General features: G+C 40.1%; 1 protein-coding gene across 1 annotated transcript in view; it reads right to left on the reverse strand.

Moving 5' to 3' along the window:
- Positions 1–6593: 6593 nt before the first annotated feature.
- LOC103215739 (ankyrin repeat domain-containing protein 30B-like) overlaps positions 6594–12363 on the reverse strand; it is a 213756-nt gene continuing 207986 nt past the window's right edge. Inside the window, 4 exon segments of the mRNA XM_073018916.1 lie at positions 6594–7925; positions 8429–8535; positions 10830–10886; positions 11438–11499. The gene's annotated coding sequence lies outside the window, so the exon portion shown is untranslated.

The following is a 12363-nucleotide window of genomic DNA, read 5'->3' on the forward strand; positions in this document are numbered from 1 at the left end:
AGATACCACCTCATGCCAGTTAGCATGGCGATCATTAAAAAGTCTGGAAACAACAGATTCTGGAGAGGCTGTGGAGAAATAGAAATGCTTTTACACTGTTGGTGGAAGTGTAAATTAGTTCAACCATTGTGGAAGACAGTGTGGCGATTCCTCAAGGATCTAGAACCAGAAATATCATTTAAGTTTTCATAATGTACATGAAAAATAAACACTGTTGTTTGAAACCTGCTTTACCATAGGAAAGATTGGGCTCATGGACACAAGATTGCAGCTCAAACACAAAGTCTGCTTATTCTTTCTAACTCTACATTTATCTTTTAAAAATTAAATTGCATTGCAGGGTAAGTCACTTCAAATACACTTTATTAAGTGCAAAATGTTAAGAAGTGTTAATAATTTCTTAGATGCCTGGTTTATTATCACTGTAGGTGCTATCCAGAGTCACCAAGTGAGGAGACTCACAACTTGGAGTCTAACTGACTCCAAGGGAAATTCCAGCTACTCTACTCCCTGCCTAGACAAAAAGCTGATTCTTTCTCTCTAAGCCTCAGTTTCCTGAGGTTGCATATTACTGAATGAGGTGATGCTAAAGTTATTATGCAAGTAATTGCATATAGTAAAAGCATATTTTCATAAATATTTCTGTCTGACACACAGTAATTGTTCAATGAACAATAAACTCTTATTTACATGCTTTATTTTCTTTAATTTCCATATAAAATCCAAAGATAGGTATTGTCTCCTTCATACACCTGAAAAGCTGAGGCTGAGAAATAACACAAGTTTGGCTAATATGGACAACAGACTTAATATCATAAATGATTTAGGCATTAGGTTAATTTAGTTCAAACCCTACTTTCACAGTTATAATTTGAACTGAATAGGAAAGAAATTAGATTCGGATCACTTTAATTTAGAAGGATTCAAGAGAATCCAGAGGCAATTGTGATAAAGTGGGGTGCTGTGCCCACCACTGCCTATAGAAAGAATGTGAAACTACTTTAAGGAACTTCCAACTTAAAAAATATATGTACTTTCTTTTTCATTTGTTAATTAGGAAAAGAAAACCAAAAACAAGTTGGTATTGTAAGTAACCATAACAAAAACAATTCTGTGACAGAATTGTTGTCTGATGAATGCCTGTGTTTTCTGATTCTAGAACCCGAATATTTATACGCTGTGAGAATGCACCTCACTAGCACCAGTCAAGTCAATGTTTCTGACTTTTTTTTTATTATCAGTGAAGAGGGCTTTTTATTAGAGTTTTAGTTTTTTTGTTGTTGTTGTTCTAGAAATTGCCTCAGGCAGGGATTGATATAAGGAGCCTTCAAGGAGCTAAATACACATGAATGCGGGACCCCAAGGTGCAGGTGACAAGAGTCATAGGTATGGGAGAAACCAGGAAGTCTGTGCCATGTTAACTTTGCTCATTTCATTGTGCTTTGTATTCAGATAAGAATATCATCCAGAGGCCAGGCGCGGTGGCTCACTTCTGTAATCCCAGCACTTTGGGAGGCCAAGGTGGGCAGATCACAAGGTGAGGAGATTGAGACCATCCTGGCTAACATGGTGATACTCCATCTCTACTAAAAATACAAAAAAATTAGCTGGGCGTGGTGGTGGGTGCCTGTAGTCCCAGCTACTTGGAAGGCTGAGGCAGGAGAATGGTGTGAACCTGGGAGGCAGAGCTTGCAGTGAACCCAGATTGTGCCACTGCACTCCAGCCTGGGCAACAGAGCAAGACTCTGTCTCAAAAAAAAAAAAAAAAGAAAAAAAAAAAGAAAAAAAAAAGACTATTATCCACAAACACAGCATGTTACTTCTTGTGAGTCTTACTGTTTCACAAAATATACAAGTTTAAGAGCCAGAATGGAAATTGCATTTCAACAAATAATTCAGCCAACTTCAATATTCAAGAAAACTGTACAAAAATATGCCACAATATTATGTCTTTTTTAAAAAAATTATTTATTTATTATTATTATTATACTTTAAGTTCTAGGGTACATGTGCATAACGTGCAGGTTGGTTACATATGTACACTTGTGCCATGTTGGTGTGCTGCACCTATCAACTCATCAGCACCCATCAACTCGTCATTTACATCAGGTATAACTGCCAATGCAATCCCTCACACCTCCCCCCTCCCCATGATAGGCCCCAGTGTGTGATGTTCCCCTTCCCGAGTCCAAGTGATCTCATTGCTCAGTTCCCACCTATGAGTGAGAACATGTTGTGTTTGGTTTTCTGTTCTTGTGATAGTTTGCTAAGAATGATGGTTTCCAGCTGCATCCATGTCCCTACAAAGGACACAAACTCATCCTTTTTGATGGCTGCATAGTATTCCATGGTGTGTATGTGCCACATTTTCTTAATCCAGTCTGTCACTGATGGACATTTGGGTTGATTCCAAGTCTTTGCTATTGTGAATAGTGCCGCAATAAACATACGTGTGCATGTGTCTTTATAGCAGCATGATTTATAATCCTTTGGGTATATACCCAGTAATGGGATGGCTGGGTCATATGGTACTTCTAGTTCTAGATCCTTGAGGAATCACCACACTGTTTTCCATAATGGTTGAACTAGTTTACAATCCCAACAACAGTGTAAAAGTGTTCCTATTTCTTCACATCCTCTCCAGCACCTGTTGTTTCCTGACTTTGTAATGACTGCCATTCTAACTGGTGTGAGATGGTATCTCATTGTGGTTTTGATTTGCATTTCTCTGATGGCCAGTGATGATGAGCATTTTTTCATGTGTCTGTTGGCTGTATGAATGTCTTCTTTTGAGAAATGCATGGGCAAAGACTTCATGTCTAAAACACCAAAAGCAATGGCAGCAAAAGCCAAAATTGACAAATGGGATCTCATTAAACTAAAGAGCTTCTGCACAGCAAAAGAAACTACCATCAGAGTGAACAAGCAACCTACAGAATGGGAAAAATTTTTGCAATCTACTCATCTGACAAAGGGCTAATATCCAGAACCTACAAAGAACTCAAACAAATTTACAAGAAAAAAACAAACAACCCCATCAAAAAGTGGGCAAAGGATATGAACACAATATTATTTCAAACAGAAAGGCAAGCCTCTGCTGATGGGACTTCCTCCTTGATGAGGTTGACTGCTCTTCACCAGACAGGGCTCAGGTTTCTGAAACATGATACTTGAGGAAAACTGGACTGAGTCTATGCAATATTGTGTTAGATATTAATTCAAATAAGCTTAAGATATGATTATTAGGCATTTTCTGGGATGTCATTGCCTAAAAACCGGATAATTGCAACACTAAATAATTCTTTACAAGGTTCGTAAACCAATCTGTAACTTTAGGCATAGTAAAGCAGTTAAACATGCTGTACTAAAGATTTCATTCTTAAAAAGGATTTACTTCCTTGGCTGACCACTTGCTTGTGAAGCTAAGGAAATATCTTGACAGCCTCACTTGGGTGGAGAGAAGTTTCCTTGGCAAGAGCTGCCTACAAGGCCAGGCCACACACAGGAGAGACTCACTGAGTGCCCCATTTGGGTTGGGCTTTGAAGCTGGCTTTATACAGGGTCTCAAAAATCACGCAGAAAATTTTGGGTTTTATTTACTTGTCAAATAATAAAGCAATAAAAAACACACTTTTGGTTTTGTTTACCTTTCTGTCTTTCTGGTTTATCTTTCATGCCACCAGTAGGATTTTGAGGGTGGTTTTCCTCCTTTGACTGAACCATTCCCAGGATCACAGCAGCAACCACAGCATTCAGAGGAGAAAGCTGTCTCTTTGATGGATTTTCTTTACGAGCACATTTGCTGCTATCCCAGAAGCCCCTGACAAATGTTTCCCTGTGTCTCTAGGCATCATGAACCAATCACTACAGAAGAGGGGATGGGATTAAGTTTTCCCCAGGAGTAAGGGGGAAAGTCACAACACATATGGGAACAATTAATAAAGGATGAAGAAGAATGGATGGTTGGGCAACCAAACATGACCCCAGACTACAGACCGTAACCTGAAAACAAGTCCTCTCCTGACCCCAGGCAGTTTCCTACTCTTAATCTCTCCTCCTCCAGAGACATTCTCAGCTGTGAGTATCTTCAGTGTACCATCTTCTCCTGTAACACCTAATAACAGCTAAAACATTCTAATGTAGTCATATTTTAGGTGTTTTGGAGCAGTGGTTCTCAAAGTTTAAAGGAAAGAGTCACATGAAGATTTATTAAAATTTAGGTGCTGGCATGACACACCCAGAGGTTCCAATTCAGTGTGTGTGTGTGTGTGTGTGTGTGTGTGTGTGCATGTGTGTGTGTTTGTGTGTGTGACACAGAGAGACAGAGAAAGACAGACACGGGGGGTGGGGGGAGAGAGATTGCTTGCAGGTGGAGTGGTTGGCATTTTAACAAGCAACCCAGATGATTTGAATGCAGGTAATCAATGGACCTTGCTGAGAAACATCCAATTTAGAACCTATAAAATGTTAAAATTCTGTGGCCAAAAGAATTTGGAGTTTAAATCACAGCAATCTTTCTATTCATGAAGGTTTAAACATAATTCATCACTCCAGGAAAAAAAAGAGCACGTATGTTTTAGATTTTCCACAGGTTGTTAGGTATTTTCCACAACCCTCTAAGGTAATTAGGGTGAGTGGTATTATTCTGAATTTGCTGATTGGGAGATTGATGCAGGTAAAGGGATTTGCCAAAGGTTATATAACTGCCTGTGCATAAACCCTGCTAGGTCTCGTGACTTTTATACAGAAGTCAAGTAACATGGCATTCCCTCTACCAGTACTAAAGTCAAAAGCATTGGGAAAAGCATGCAGAAAATATAAACACATTTCCTAATCTAATTTTGGATCAAGATTTCCTCATCTCTCCAATTTTCTATCAGCAGGTAACTTTAGGGGAGGCAGTGAACTAAAAAGAATTTAGTCATATTCTACCTTTAAGTTTTTGCCCTGGGGGCCCATTACAGGGAAACTTAACTCTCACAGATATGTTACTGGGGGAAAAAAGAAAAAAAAAACTCATAGTCCCCTACAGAAATACATTATCACATATTTTCCATAGCTGAGGGTTTGGCTGGCATCAATCAGGATAGACACAATCTGAGTTTTTAACTTACTATAAATCTAAGTTGGAGAAGAGACAAATGGAAAAACAGGGTTCCTTTTAAGATCCCACAAATGAGGCATAGTTTCAAGAGAGGAAGGATGTGGATGGCTTCTTTGATTTCAGAAACTTCAACTGGAACTTCCTAAGTTGTCTGGTTGGGTTTCACATACCAATCATGAGGTTCTTTACAGAAGATAAAGACTCGTTAATAGTGAAGAATTCTAATTCTACAGTCCATCCTTTCCTTTACCATCGAGAGCAAACCTGCATTCTCCCCCATGAGAAAAACTCCAAATATCGACAAACCAAAGAATTCTTTAATCAAATTAGTAAAAGAGACCCCCAGCAGAAACAGTGCATCTTTTTGAAGGTTAAATATGTTATGAACCAGGCACAGTGGCTCACGCCTATAATCCCAGGACCTTGGGAGGCCAAGGCGGGTGGATCTCTTGAGGACAGGAGTTCGAGAACAACCTGGCCAATATGGTGAAACTCCATCTCTACTAAAAATACAAAAATTAGCTGGGTGTAGTGGCGAGCACCTTTAACCCCAACTACTTGGGAGGCTGAGGCAGGAGAATCACTTGTACCTGGGAGGCGGAGGTTACAGTGAGCCGAGATCACACCACTGCATTCCAGCCTGGGCAACAAGAATGAAACTCTATCTCAAAAAAAAAAAAAAAGTTATGAATAGATAAAACGTTTTGTGTTTCAAATCTCTCTGGCTTCTGGGTGAAAAATGCCATTTGCTATTACACAGTAGTTTAATTGTAGAGCATCAAATAACCATGTTCATTTGCCAAAAACCTACTGTTTAGTGAACTACAAAAAATGGTTTATAAAAATCACCAGAAGCTGGCCGGGCATGGTAGCACATGCATGTAATCCCAGCACTTTGGGAGGCCAAGGTTGGTGGCTCACCTGACCTCAGGAGTTTGAGATCAGCCTAACATGGTGAAACCCTGTCTCTATTAAATAAAAACAATTACCCAAGTGTGGTGGTGCATGCCTATAATCCCAGCCACTTGGGAGGCTGAGGCAGGAGAATAATTCGAACCCAGGAGGCAGAGGTTGCAGTAAGCCGAGATTGCGCCATTGCACTCCAGCCTGGGCAACAAGAGTAAAACTCATTCTCAAGAAAAAAAAAGAAAAATCACCAGAAGCATTATCCAAATGGTAATTTTAAAAGCATGGTGGCTAACACTTGAAATCCCAGCACTTTGGGAGGCTGAGGCCGGTGGATCACCTGAGGTCAGGAACTTGAGACCAGCCTAGCCAACACGGTGAAACACCAAACACCGTCTCTACTAAAAATACAAAATTAGCCAGGCATGGTGGTGCACATCTGTAATCCCAGCTACTCCAGAGGCTGAGGTGGGAGAATTGCTTAGAACCTGGAAGGTGGAGATTGCAGTGAGCCTAGATCTTGCCACTGCACGCCACTCTAGCCTGGGCAACAGAGGGAGACTCTGTGGGAAAAAAAAAAAAAAAAAAAAAAAAAAAAAGGCAGTCTTTTTGATAGCAGAGTTGTGCAGCGGAAGCGTGCTGGGCCTATAAATTAGCAATTTTTTCCTGGAATACCCTTCACTTCTGAGTATTCGCCAACCTAGAAACCTAGACAAATGGGCTTAGTTTGCCAATCACAAACCAAGTGACCCATCCTGTCAGCTGTCACTATCCTCTAATTTAGAAAATTGTCTGTGGCAATCAGCTGTGGCCCTGTTTATTGTCCAGTAGCAAAAAATTCCCCTTCCCCAAATAAAATATTTACCATAGCAGATCAACCCTGAACCAGAAGGAAGAGAGCACAAAACAGGTATTCTAAGCCCCAATACCTTACCAAAGGATTGTTGTCTTGTAGCGGACACTTTGTTTTGTGGGGCCCAATCATGCTGCTTTAAAATAGAATTGCTTTCTTTAAACACACAAAGTTTCTTTGTTGCAAATGCTCATTTTGCTACACAACAATCTTTTGGGTTTATTCAATCCCCTAATTTCCTCTATTGTCTGAATTTGGAAAAGAACTGAAAAGCACTTTAGACATTTGTTCTCTTTTCTTACAAAAAGCAAAAATGCATTAGAGGGCAAGCATGCCCACTCCTGTAGGACAGGTCCATCCCCCTCAGCACCCTCAGTGGAAGTCCTCTGCACCCTCGGATATTAGCCAATTGAGACACCAGGTGAAAAGGCAAGCAACACTACTCGTGGCTACCTCACAAGAAACAGCTGGACACGGTCTAGACTTGGGTCAACCCGGGGGGTTTTGTTTACTTCTGCAGAGTAAGTGAGGCAGATATAGCAGATAGCTGTGCCATGCACAGTCCTGCCCTTAAAATATGTATTCCTGGGTGGGAAACACCAATTAAAGTCTGAACCACTGTTCTTCCCTTTCCACCTGGGTTCTGTGCCCCAGCATCAACATCCTCCTTTAAACGTGGGTGGAAACACCAGTGCAAACATCAATCTACTCTGTGCACATCCCTTGCAAACAGCTGCCCCAACAGATTAGAAGTTGGAAGACTGACTGTGCATCACAGCTTTTCACTCTGTGCAGAGGAACACACCCAGCGAGGGAGGGCCAGTGCAGAGGTCCCTAAAGCATAGGGCCCAGCAGCCTGTTTTGGAGGTCTAAGGATAGGAACACTGTGGGAAGCCCCAGGGTGGGGTATTTGGGATGAACCTGGAGACCTGAGCTTGCACAGCTTCCTTGGTAAATTGAGGTGTTGTGGACCACAAGATTGCCAGGCTCCTTTCTATCCAAACTTGATACTGTGAGATTCCATGATCCAGTTTGTCACTGTTGATGGCTCAATCTCATGCACTAGAAAAAGGTAATATTAAAGAAAAAAATAAAAAAGACATTCAGGTTAGTACAAAGACCTTTAAGCTCAGCCTCTAGTTCAAAGAGATGAACAATGAGAGATGCTGGTTCATAGAGCTGTTACATTTAACTTCCATAAGTGACTCAGCAGAGGATAACTACTAATCAGAGTACAACATCAAAACTGTAACTGTACATATCAGTACCATGTGCAATTAACACATAATTTATTATGAAAATGTAGACATACAAGGCAAGTAAGGGGATTTAGGTTGACTTTTTATAACACTTTAAATTTAAAATGTCATTTCTGTGGACTGGATGACATCTTCCAGGTGCTTTAATTTGGTTTACCTCCTGATAAATCCTGATAGAAACAGGTAGCACCAGCTTCTACTGAACATCAATACAGTTGTAAAACACAGAGAGCCTGCTTGCCTACACATGGAGAAACATTGTTTTCACAAGACACAGAAGGCAAACTCCCAGTCAGGCATACTGACCTGTCCTCTCATATTTGGGGCAATGAGAATGGGGGACCAGAGGTTGAGTAGATGCCAAAGAATACCAGACAGGTCAGCATGCTTCCCCAGACAGCCAGATGACTGAACTGCAGAGGAAAACAGTCACTCAAACAGGGCTTCTCGGCTGGTCCGGCAGATTCAACCAAACTCCACCTGCTACAGAATCCCTGCTTCCAAGCTACCTCTCCTTATGGAAAGATTCTCATGACTCATAGCTTACTGGGGAGGTCAATCTTCCAAATTCCCTTGTCTCAGAATTTTTAACAATGACTTCAAGTAATGAGTGTCACCAAAGTACTCTGAAGGTGAACATGCTTTTGCTGTCATGGCTGACCTTCCTCTAAAATTTATTGCATAGTGACAGTGGGCCTCTCTCAGTTCATGGCAAGTGTTTGCTCCATCCTAAGGCTTTTTACAACAAGGATTCATTAATCTGGTAAGAGAGTGGGGGAACGGACAATCAATAAGATGTTTTTATTGACCATTTTGGGACTTCAATCATTTTGTTCATTTTGCAAAGACTTTGTTGTTGTTGTTGTTGTTTAATCTGAAATGGATGTTGCCTCTTAACAATGTTTCTTTAAGCATCTACTGAGTTGCTCATTTTTCCTCCTTTGTCCTCTTAATATGATGATCCTTAATTTTTTCCTTTCTTCCACAACTCACAATCTAATCCATCTGCAAGTTCTGTTAGCTTTTAAAAAGATACAATAAATTCAGACTCTGACCACTTCTCACTGCCTTCTCCTCTAACATCCCAGGCTAAAGACATCATTACATTTAACCTGGATTAATTGCCACTGTCTCTTAGGGCAGGGGGCCCCAACCCACAACACAGGTCATGGACTGGTACCAGACCATGGCCTGTTAGAAACCAGGCCACACAACAGGAGGTGTGCAATAGGTGAGCAAGCAAAGCTACATCTGTATTTACAGCCATTCCCTATCACTGGATTCCCACCTGAAGCTCTGCCTCCTGTCAGATCAGCAGCAGCATTAGATTCTCATAGGAGCATGAACCCTATTGAGAACTGTGCATGCAAAGGACCCAGGTTGATTGCTCCTTCTGAAAATGTAATGCATCATGACCTCTCACTGTCTCCCATCACCCCCAGATGGTATTGTCTAGTTGCAGGAAAACAAGCTCAGGACTCTCACTGATTCTGTATTATGGTGAGTTGTATAATTATTTTCTTATATATTACGATGTAATATATAATAGAAATAAAGTGCATAATAAACGTAATGTTCTTGGATCAACCTGAAACCAGATCCTAGTAGACTCGTGGAAGTCCCCTTGTCCATGGAATAATTGTCTTCCATGAAACCAGGCCCTGGTGCCAAAAAGTTGGGAACTGCTATCTTAGGAGATTACCTATTCCACATTGACTTATCACCTCATACTCATTTTTTTTTTTTAGCAGAGCATTTAAACGTCAGGCAGGTCATGACACTTCATGAGAGACATGCATAAAGATTTAGTTGGCCGGGCACAGTGGCTCATGCCTGTAATCCCAGCATTTTGGGAGGCCGAGGCGGGCGGATCACAAGGTCAGGAGATCGAGACCACGGTGAAACCCCGTCTCTACTAAAACTACAAAAAATGAGCTGGGTGCGGTGGCGGGCACCTGTAGTCCCAGCTACTTGGGAGGCTGAGGCAGGAGAATGGCGTGAACCCAGGAGGCAGAGCTTGCAGTGAGCCAGGATTGCGCCACTGCACTCCAGCTTGGGCGACAGAGCGAGACTCCGTCTCAGAAAAAAAAAAAAAAGGATTTAGTTATAATCTTTAAATGCTGGAATAATGAAAATGTCTAAAATAGGAAACAGCTGAAATAAATGACAGAACATCTATAAAACTTAATACTCTTTAGTCATAAACAATAATTTTGTTGAATTACATTTTAAGGCATAGAAATTGCATCTAATATTTTTTGATAACAAAGACTTGTGTTCTCTAATGCATCATCCTATTTAAAAATACACACAAACACAGACGTAGAACAATGTCTGGAAGGACCCCCAGCAAAGCATTACTAGTGACTGCCTCTTGATGATAAAATTATGGAAATTAATTTTTTAAAGTCTTTCTTTATTTTCTATATATGTGTTTATGTATATGGTTTTTGTTTTTACAATGAGGCTTTATATTTGAAATGAGATGACTGTTGTTAGCTTAGAGGTGTATTAGGTGCCAAGCAAATAAATCACCAAGAGAATTTGGATTGCAAATTTGCTCCAGTAAAGATCAATCCACAATTTTCATGTACCAAATTTGAAATAAGATAGCCAGATGTTGTTTATTGTTTCCCCAGGCTTAATACTAAATCATAGCATGAAGATGTCTATACTGAATAAAGAAATAATTCTAGACAAAACTTACTTTAGGCCAAGCTGTGGTCTCAAAACCAGCTTTCTGATAATCAGTAACAAGAATATACTGTGGAAAAACAGAAGAGTTTGAAGAAACCTTATTTTCAGAGGGTTATTTTCACTTTCCATGAGAAAGCCCATGTCTCCACTCCAGAGTTGCTTTCACCAAGGCAGTTTGAGTTTGAAAATACAGCCATCTCAGTAGCTAACTCGCTAGGGGTTGTTTTTAGGGAACATATAAGCAGATTCACTTCCAGAAGAACTCTCAATCTAGTGATGGACCTTCTCATTAATAGTAGAGAAAGACTTTTTCTTAGCTTGGATGATTTGGGAGACACCACCTTTCTGATTGCTGTTCTCCTTTGCAGGGAGATGTGAAATGGTCGTTTGAAGAACGGGGAAATCTGCTAATCACCTGTCAAGAAACTTCATATAACCTTCAAAAACAATAATGTAAGCATTTCATAACCATCCAGGCCTTTAAAGGATCTATCAAATACATTTTGATGATTTAAAATAAAGAATAATAACAAAGAAGGTCTTATATAAAAGGTTTAAAAGAGGACAAGACACACATGAGCTGTTTAAGAATGGCTCAGTAAATAGAGACAAACTTACTGTGTGAACAATATTTCCGACAAATAAATAGATGGTGGCATGACCACCGGTCAACACAATATCTGAAAAAGAAAGAGGCTACTATTAACTTCCTAGATCCTGAGCATGGCCACCTATTTTATTCAGAATATTAAACATGGAACTTTAGGAACATCTATAAACTCACAGGGACATTCCAAAATCGCAATCTCTGTGATTCTAATGCCTAATTCTGTTTATAGTGCTAAAGTTTTTCATCTTATAGTCTCTATAAATAAAGCAAACAAAGTCACGCTTTCAACAAAACAACAAACACACATTTGATCTGCATTGGAATTTACATTTTTATGAAGATTAAAATTTCTTTTTATCCAGTTTTTTATGAGAAAGGAATAAGAAATTATTAACCTATTTTTATGAAATGCCAACATTGAACTTTCTTCCAAGTGTTCATTTATGACTCATCTTTAAATTTTTGCTAAATTTGAATTATGGATCAATATGAAGATAACTATATGAATGTAAAATCAATTTATAATGGCTGAGTTCTGAAATAATTTGGGGGAATATTTAAAACTTTCACATTTAGCTTTATGACCCACCTATGATTGACCTTTGTTTATGGTGTAAGCTAGGGTTCAATTTATTTTACTTACCCATATTGATATCCAAATGATCTACTACCATTTATTGAAAATATTATTGTTTCGGGGTGGAGCAAGATGGCCGAATAGGAACAGCTCCAGTCTCCAACTCACAGCGTGAGCAACACAGAAGACCTGTGATTTCTGCATTTTCAACTGAGGTACTGGGTTAATCTCACTAGGGAGTGCCGGACAATCGGTGGTGGTCAGCTGCTGCAGCCTGACCAGCGAGAGCTGAAGCAGGGCGAGGCATCGCCTCACCTGGGAAGCGCAAGGGGAAAGAGAATCCCTTTTCCTAGCCAG

Source organism: Chlorocebus sabaeus, chromosome 9 (genome assembly GCF_047675955.1).
Source record: "Chlorocebus sabaeus isolate Y175 chromosome 9, mChlSab1.0.hap1, whole genome shotgun sequence".
NCBI lineage: Eukaryota > Metazoa > Chordata > Mammalia > Primates > Cercopithecidae > Chlorocebus > Chlorocebus sabaeus.